The sequence below is a fragment of the Tupaia chinensis genome, unplaced genomic scaffold (assembly GCF_000334495.1).
Source record: "Tupaia chinensis unplaced genomic scaffold, TupChi_1.0 Scaffold143758_1, whole genome shotgun sequence".
NCBI lineage: Eukaryota > Metazoa > Chordata > Mammalia > Scandentia > Tupaiidae > Tupaia > Tupaia belangeri.
This window is the reverse complement of record NW_006203607.1, coordinates 1800343-1809216: the sequence shown is the minus strand read 5'-3', so window position 1 is coordinate 1809216 and position 8874 is coordinate 1800343.

The following is an 8874-nucleotide window of genomic DNA, read 5'->3' as shown; positions in this document are numbered from 1 at the left end:
TGTAAGCATAATGGAAAACTCTGAGAGAGAAAAATAGTCACTTTTCCCATGGTCATATCCAAAACAGCGGCTTTTAAACATATTTTACTGTATTCTCAATAAGAAATGCATTTCTTTTTTTTGGAGAGGTTTTTCACTATAGGGCACGTGCACTCGCCAGACAGACAAGAGAGACATAGAGACAGAAAGCAAGAAATCACCCCCCAGGGGGGATGGTCACGCAATCCCTTCTCCATTCTCCTCTTGGGATCTTGGGCACGCACAGGCGCCCAGCATGAGTTTTAAGCCACCGGGTCCAGGACGGAAACCACGGTCGACTACGTGGGAGTCCAGCGACATAGCCATTACGCTAACTGCTGGTTCCCAAGAAATGCATTTTTTTGAGAGATTTTTGCTATAGGGCATATGTGCGTACCAGAGAGACAAAGATATATATAGAAAGAGAGAGGTCACACCCCACAGGAGGGATGGCCACGTCGCAATCCCTTCTCCTCCACTTTCCTCTGGCATCGCGGCCAAGTACGCACACATGTGCAGTGTGAATTTTAAGCCACCGGTCCCGGACTCAAACCCTGGTTGGCTGCATCGAAGTCCAGCCACATAACCATTGCGCCATCTGCTGGTCCCATGAAAAAAATTACACTGTAAGCAGCACACTTGTAGATAGGCATGTGACAGAAACAAGGTTCACAACAGTTTTCATAGTTGCTATGATAATTGCTATATGCAATTAGTTCAAATATTTCTTTTTTAAAGAATTATTTTATTTAACTTTGTTTATTTTAATTTGACCAGAGAGGGACAGAATGAGAGAGAGAGCGTGTGAGAATGCTTAGTGTTTTCTCTCTTTCTCTCCCCCTATCCTGAGCACGCATGTGCCCCGTAGTAAATTTTTTAAAAATAGGGACCAGCAGTTGGCATAATGGCTATGTTGCCAGACTCCCATGTAGTCGACTGAGGTTCAAGTCTCAGACCTGGTGGCTTAAACTCACGCCGGGTTCGTGTGTGTGCGTGCCCAAGATCCTGAGAGGAGAATGGAGGAGAAGGGATTGTGGTGTGGCCATTGCCCCTCAGAGGTGATTTCTCACTTTCTGTCTCTGTCTCTCCCTGTCTTCTTGGCAAGTGCACACGCCCTATAGCAAAAAAAAAAAATCCCAAAAAACTCTCTAAAAAATAAATTAAAAAAAATAATTAAATGAGCTGGGGACCAGCAGGTAGCTTGGTGGTTAAGGTGCTGGACATTCCCACGTGGCCAACCACGGTTCGAATCCTGGACCTGGTGGCTTACTTTCTCACTTTCCCTATTTCTCACTCTCTGTCGCTCTCTGGTTAAATTAAAATAAATGAATGAATAAGTAAAATTAAATAACTAAGTTTTAATTTTTTAAAAATAATTAAATGATATCAACATATTTTGGTGCTTATTATCAAGGCCTTTCCCCTACCTTACATAAAACCTTATTCTCGCGCTAATAATAATCGCCATAGCGATTGCTTGTTGAACAATTCTTCTCTGTTAGGCAAAAGGCTAAGGACCTTACAAACAGTGTTTCCAAGGCAAGAATGAGTCCTCAGCACCTTCTCACCACAGTGTTTAACCCATGGATAACATTACAGCAGAGAAGGTCTACCATGCACCGGAGAGGAGACCGACTTGTCTGCATTCATCCATTACACAGATGTTGGTTGAGTATGGTCCTCCACACTTACCTGTGCTGGTAGCCCCGGGCTACCATTAAACTAATGCGGGTGCCCTGGGCTAGTCCATTCTATTGATAATAACAGGAGATATCTGGAACTGGGTGAATCATAAAAGAAGTGACTTATTTAGCTCAGCATTGGAGGTCCAGGGGCAAGGGCCCTCTCCAGTGGGATTCTTCTGACTGCACGCAACATGGTGGAGGGCAGAAGAGTGCAGGCTGTGTTCCTCGTGGATCTTTCCTGTCTCATTTCCTCCCTTATATTCTCTCATTGTCAGTTTCCTCCTGTCTACGGGGATATTTAGTTTACTACCTCTAGAGTCTCTCTTCTTAAAACCAAAAACAAGCCAAAAAAATAAAATCCCTCTGGGGCCAGCAGATGGCATGGTGATTGGAGTGCTGGACTCCCATATGACTGACCACAGTTCCAGATCTGGTGGCTTACTTTCTCATTTTCTCTTGCTCTCTCATTGGTTAAATTAAAAAATAATGGTAATGAAATTTAAAGGTTAAAGGAAAAAAAAAAAGCCCTCCTTGGACCCTATTTCCACTCCTGCTTCCTTGGGTCTCCAGAACTTTCCCTGGGACTCGATGATGGAGGCCACCCTACCCTAACCGCACAATCACTAATTCCTTCCCAAAAGCCCCACCTTTTGACACTACAGTTAGATCAAGTTCTCACCCTCTTAATTCCCTCAACGGCTCAATGCATGGATTTGGGGGGACATAGTCAAATGATAGCAAGCTCTGAATGTTGAAGGATTCACAATCTAGCAACACAGGAAGTGCTATGAAAGGAAATCTAAAATGTTTTTTCTTGTGACTTCCTTAGTCTCAGCAACCCCCCTTTGGCTCCAGATCCTGTGACCGAAAGTGTTTCTGATTCTGTTTTTCTGGCAAGACCTTAGAGCCCTACCATCAGGACATGCCTTCAAGTTATCAGCTCTCCATGTAGCCAACAGGATTAAAAGAGGAGGATTTTGGAGAACAGTAAATGGATTATTGGTTACGTTGCTGGACTCCCACATAGTCAACCACTGTTCAAGTCCCTGGCCTAGTGGCTTAAAACTCCAACCAGATGCATGTGCGTGTGTGCCCAAGATCCCAAGAGGAGAATGGAGGAGAAGGGATTGCAGTGTGGCCATCCCTCCTGGTGGTGGTGGTGGTGGTGGGGGGTGATTTCTCGATTTCTGTCTCTGTTTCTCTGGTGAGTGCATGTTCCCTATAGCAAAAATTTCTTAAAAAAAAAAAAGAGGATTTTGCATTCAGATCTCTCCTGTATGGAAGCTCTCTAGAACTGCCCAGATGTGCAAAAGGTAGATGGATAGCTGGTTTGGATTTTACCCCATCACACTCTTAATACTTCTGCGTCCCAGTTCATTCAGTCTCCTAATTGCCAAAGTTAACAGGCTCTTTGACTCTCTCTTTTTACTGATCCTTGCATCTTTGACCTCTCCAGCTCAGTGATGTTACATAAATGGAGCTGGGACTTCACTCCAGAACAGGCTGACTCCAAAACACACGCTATAGCATTACTCCGTGCTTCCTCTCAAAGTGGACAGGTCTTGGCCTAAGTCTCTGCTGTCTAATATGTAGCTATTAGCTACATGTAGCAACCTCAATTTAAATAAGTTGAAATGAGAAAAATAAGTTTCTCGGTTACACTACACAACTTTCCAATGCTCAGAAGCCACATATGTACAACGGCTACTACAGGAACAGCCCAGATGTAAAGCATTTCCTTCCTAGTGGAAAGTTCTGTTGGATAGCATCGGTTTAGGTAAAGGTCTTGTCCTCTGACTTCTTTCTTCCCCTTTACATATTCTCAGGGAGTGGACAACCATAGTTTGGTCTTCCCAATTCTCTTCTCTTTTTCAGGAAGTGTCGCCCTCCAGCACACCTTTATTCACAGGGTCACAGTGGATGTGGCCATGTAGCCTGTTCCCATCCTTCACAATGTTGATTGATTCAGAGGTGGATACTTGGCCAAAGCACCCCCAGTAGGAGCTCTTCCCAGGAGTTCAGAATTAAGCCTGGGGCCAGCAGGTAGCATTGTGCTTAGAGTGCTGGACTCCGACATGGCTGACTATGGTTCAAGTCCCAGACCCAGAGGCTTGAAACTCATGCTGGGAGCGTGTGCACGTGTGCCCAAAATCCTGAGAAGAGAATGGAGGAGGAAGGGTTTGTGGTGTGGCCATCCCCTCGGGGGGTGATTCCTTGCTTTCTGTCCCTCTGTCTCTTAGTTTCTCCGGCAAGCGCATGTTCCCAGTAGCAAAAGTCTCCCTCTTGGAAAAAAAAAAAAAAAAAGAATTAAGCCTAAGAATCCAGTTGCTTAGATGATCTTTTGAATGAAGGTGACCTGGGATCCATATGTCACCAGAATATAGATTAAGAAAACTGGTCTTCAGAGAGATAAAGAGATGACAAACGGTTACATGTTGGGGAAAGCTGGCTCTAGGAGCTCAACGGATGCTAGGGCTCTGTCTGTCTGTCTCTCCGATGCCTTCATGATCTTTCCATGAAGGAGGAACAACGGCCAGCCTCAGCAGCTTGTGACTCAAGACCTAAAGGTGAGAAATCCTGTTTCTCCTACAGCTACATTTCAAACCTCTGGGGCTGGTAGGTGGAATAAAGTTAAATAAAACAATTCTTAAAAAACAATGAAATACAAAACTTTAGGAAGGCTTTTGGTTAGTTTAGGTCATGTGCCCATCTGTTTAGAAACTGAGACCTGTCTTTGCAAGATGTCCTTTTCTAGGAGAGCCTGTAAGAGGGATTAAGTGCTAAAACTTTGCAGGAGACGAACAGCCCTAGGGCGGTGAAAATGAGGGAGAAGGGAACACAGGAAAAGATGGGAAGGATGGAGGAAATGTTCTCCAAACACCTTGCGATGAGCTGCGAAGAGACACAGCCAATCTCTTGGCAGGTGCACCCACTTGGCCATGCAGACTATCCCCACACAGGTTGGATGGAGAATGGCGTCTTGAAATGGCCCATTAGAGGAAGGGAGGGAGATGGCTCTAGCCTGCACCTTCCTTTCTACACTCTCCCACTGATCAGTTTGCCCTTGGGCAGCTAAACCCCCTGGACTGGGTTGTTTCACCGGTCCTGTTAGCAGCTGCTCAGGCAGACCCCATGCTCTGTGAGGTGGTGTCACCAGGGTCTGGACATTGCGGGGAAGCTGTGGACCTCATGTTGCAATGAGCTGAGGTCAGGCAGAGAACTGAGCAGTCTTGCTCAGATGTGGCTGAGATGGACCAAGTTGTTAATGGCCTGGGAGCCAAATGATGCTGAGAGCATGAGAGGAGGCCCTGGGCCAAGATGTGGGGACCACTGTGTGTGGTCAGAGCGGGTCACGTGCTTACTCCTGCAGCTGATGGGGAGTGGGAAAGGCACTGTGGTAGGAAGCATCCTGTCTGCCCCACCCCCTATGTCACTTCAGAGTCTTGGGACATCAGACACCAAGGTTAGATACAAGGCAAGGAATTGATTATGGAAAACGCGGTGGGAAAAGAAGGGAGAGAACCAGGGAAGACTGAGAGAACCGTCAGCTGACCCTGAGGGTGAAGGGAGGAGCTCTAGGTGGAAACATCTCAGACCGCAGTGGGGTTCCAAGGGATGCGTGGCGAGGTCCACTGAGGAGTGCATGAGTCAGGCATCCACCGGAAGAGCACTGCTTATCCCAGGCCCTGAAATCCTTGTCGTGTTCAGTCACTGGCTAGGAGCAGTCTGTGGGCAGCAAGGCGCAGAGCGACGGGCAATGAATGTCAGAGTTCAGTAACGGGACTGTCGGTGAATTACAATCCCCCCAGTCAGCCATCTGAGAAGTGCATGCTCATGGCCTTGCACCCCCCCACAGCCTACAGGGTCCCACTCACAATTCAGATTCCACGTGTCCAAACCTGAACTCACGACTTCTCCACACCCTGCCTCTTCATCTGGAGACTCTCATCCTCCCTGGGCGTCACATTAAACACCCTTATTTTTCTTGCTCCCCGTTTCCGCAGGAGCCAATCAACAGACAAGTCCTTTCAATCCAGCCTTGGTAGTATCATCCCTGCATTCCTATCCTCTTCCTTCCTTCTCATTGCTGCCAGTGTGCTCAGGCCCTCCGGTCCGTCTTGCCTAACTGTAGTAAAAGTCTCCGACTGGTCATTCTACAACTCTTTTTCATCCTATTTTCTATTCCAGTTGTCTCTGACCACTTCACTCCCCTTTGTAAAAACTGCTACCATTCATAATGTAAATGGGGTGAAGCTGCTTGATGAGGGTCTCTAAAAACAAAACACAGGCCCAGGCACGGTGGTACAAGGAGGAGGGTGCCGCTGCATGATGGCAGAGGCTGCACGTGAGGCCTAAGTTTGGATCCCAGCCCAACCTAAACAGGCTGGGCTTGGTGGCGGGTACCTGTGGTCCCGGCTAAGTGGGAATCTGGGGTAGGATTCCTACACGGAACCATGTCAAAAATACCTCTCATTCTGGGACCAGCAGATGGCATAATGGCTACTTTGCTGGACTCCTACGTAGTAGACCATGGTTTGAGTCCCAGTTCGGGGGCTTAAACTCACGCAGAGTGTGTGCGTGGGTGCCCAAGATCCTGAGAGGAGAATGGAGGAGAAGGGATTGTGGCATGGCCATCCCCCCAGGGGGTGATTTCTCACTTTCTGTCTCTCTGTCTCTGTCTTTTTGATGAGCACACGTGCCCTACAGCAAAAACCTCTCAAAACAAAACGAAAAAAAAACCAAAACAAAACAACCTTTTTTTCTTTATCTCCTTCTTTCTCCCACTCACATACCCTCTCTTCCTCTCTCACACACAAAAAATTATAATTAAACAGAGAATTATCATATGATCCAGAAATTTCATTTCTAGGTATATACCCCAAAAATCGAGAGCAAAGGTTCCAACAGGTATTTGCACACCAGTGTTTGCAGTAGCATTATTCATAGCAGCCAAAAGGTGGAAACAACCCAACATCCATTGAAGTACAAATGGATAAATGTACTATAAACACAATGGAATACTATGGAGTCCTAAAAGGAAAGGAAGTTTTGGTTTATGCTACAACATGGATGAATCTCGAGGACACTATGCCGAGTGAAATAAGCCAGACACAAGAGGGTACATACTATGTTACACTTACACGAGGTACCTAGAACAGTCAAATTCATAGTGACAGAAAGTAGGACGGTGGCTCCCAGACTCTGGGAGAGAGGGGCTGGGTGGAGGGGTTGGGTTTAATGTGAACATACTTTCAGAGTGGGATGACAAAGACTGGGGATGGATAATGGTGATCATTGCACAACAATGGGAATGCATTTAATGCCATGGAACTGTACACTGAAAATGGTTAAAATTGTTTCAAAACAAAACTTCCGCCCCTGACGCTCTATAGCAGAAAATAAAACCCAAAGGGCTGGCAAATGGCGTGGTGGTTAAAGACGCTGGACTGCCACATGGCTCACCGCGGTTTGAGTCTTGTACCTGACAGCTTCCTTTTTACTTTCTCTCTCTGATCTCTGGTCAAATTAAAAACAAAAAAAGTAATAATAAAAAAGAAAATCCAAGAGTCTTAGTCTGACCATAACATCTTTCCGTATGATTTTTCTTTTTCTTCTAGCTGTATAATTTGTCCGCAACGGATCCCTTGTTTCCTCTATTTGCTCTTGTGGGGGTCTACACAGGGCAAGGTCTTACCCAATTCTACTCATTTTTCAAGACCCAGCTCAAATGTCACGTTCTTGCAAATCTTTCCTGAACTCTGCTGTTTCGGTCTGTTACTACATGGCTGATAGAAATACTCAGACTGGATGGTTTATAAAGTTTGCTGAGTTGCAATTCTGGTGGCTGGAAACTCCAAATGTTACCGGCCAACTAAGTCTGGCTGCTTCTTTTCATGGTCAATAAAACAAGTCACAGAGGCTGGAGAAGAAGGAGTTCATTTTTGTAACCAGTTACAGGGTGACAGTCAGTAAGCACCATCAAACTGTCTCAAAAAGTGCAACATGTTCTCGGTATTTATGATACGAGCTGGTACAAATCATTCCTTGCTACAGTCGATCAGAGTCAATCACTTTCCCCTAAGTAATCATCCTGATTCCTGTTTTATTTCTTTTTTAAGCTTTCATTTTAAAGAATTATTTTAATTTAAATTCATTTGTTATTATTATTTTCCAATTTGATCAGATAGAGAGAGAGAGGGGGAAAGTGAGAAAGCAAGCCACCAGGTCCGGGACTTGAACTGTGGTTGGCCATGTGGGAGTCCAGCGCCTTTAATCACCATGCCACCTGCTAGCCCTGTTTCCTGTTTTATTTCAAAATCTCATTTCCTTACCTCATAGACACACCAGACCTCACTCATGGGGGTCCTATGCTAATGATTTTATCACACTCAAATGCTCCACCTTGGGATACCACGAGGGGATTAAGTTTTCACTTAGTACCTTTACAATATACAACAAAGTCTGACATACAATTTTTGGGGGGACATTCACTCACCACTCACTAAGACCAAATTCGAAAACATGAACCTTTGGGGGACAAACCGTTATTCAAACTACAACATCCTCCTAATATTTCATACGAAGTAGAAATAACTTCTCCCTTTTTTTGAACTCCAATAGCACACGAACTGTATGTCTTTAGCTGTTTTTTTTTTTTTTTTTTTTTTTTTTTTTTTTAAAAAAAAAAAACTATCCAGTCAGTTAGTTTCTAATCAATTAACATTCAAGGTTGATTGATATGTGAAGATTTACTCCTGTCATTTCATATTTCCTAGTTTTCATTTATTCCTGCCTTTTTAGTTTTGGGGCTTGATGATTTTTTCTAATGTTAAGGATTTTCTTTCTCACTTGTGTATATTCTCTACCAGTGAGTTTTATACTGTCATGTGTTTCCATGATAATAGTTATCCTTTTGCTCTCAAATATAGCACCCTCTTAAGCATTTCTTGTATAGCTGGTTTAGTGGAAGGACCGGCAGATGGTGTAACAGTTATGTTGTTGGTCTCCCGTATGGTGGACCACGGTTTGAGTTCCAGACCTGGAGGCTTAAAACTCACTCTGGGCATGTGTGTGCCCCAAATCCCAAGAGGATAATGAAGGAAAAGTGTGTGGCATGGCCATCCCTCAGGGGGTGATTTCTCACTTTTTGTCTCTCTGTCTCTGCTTCTCT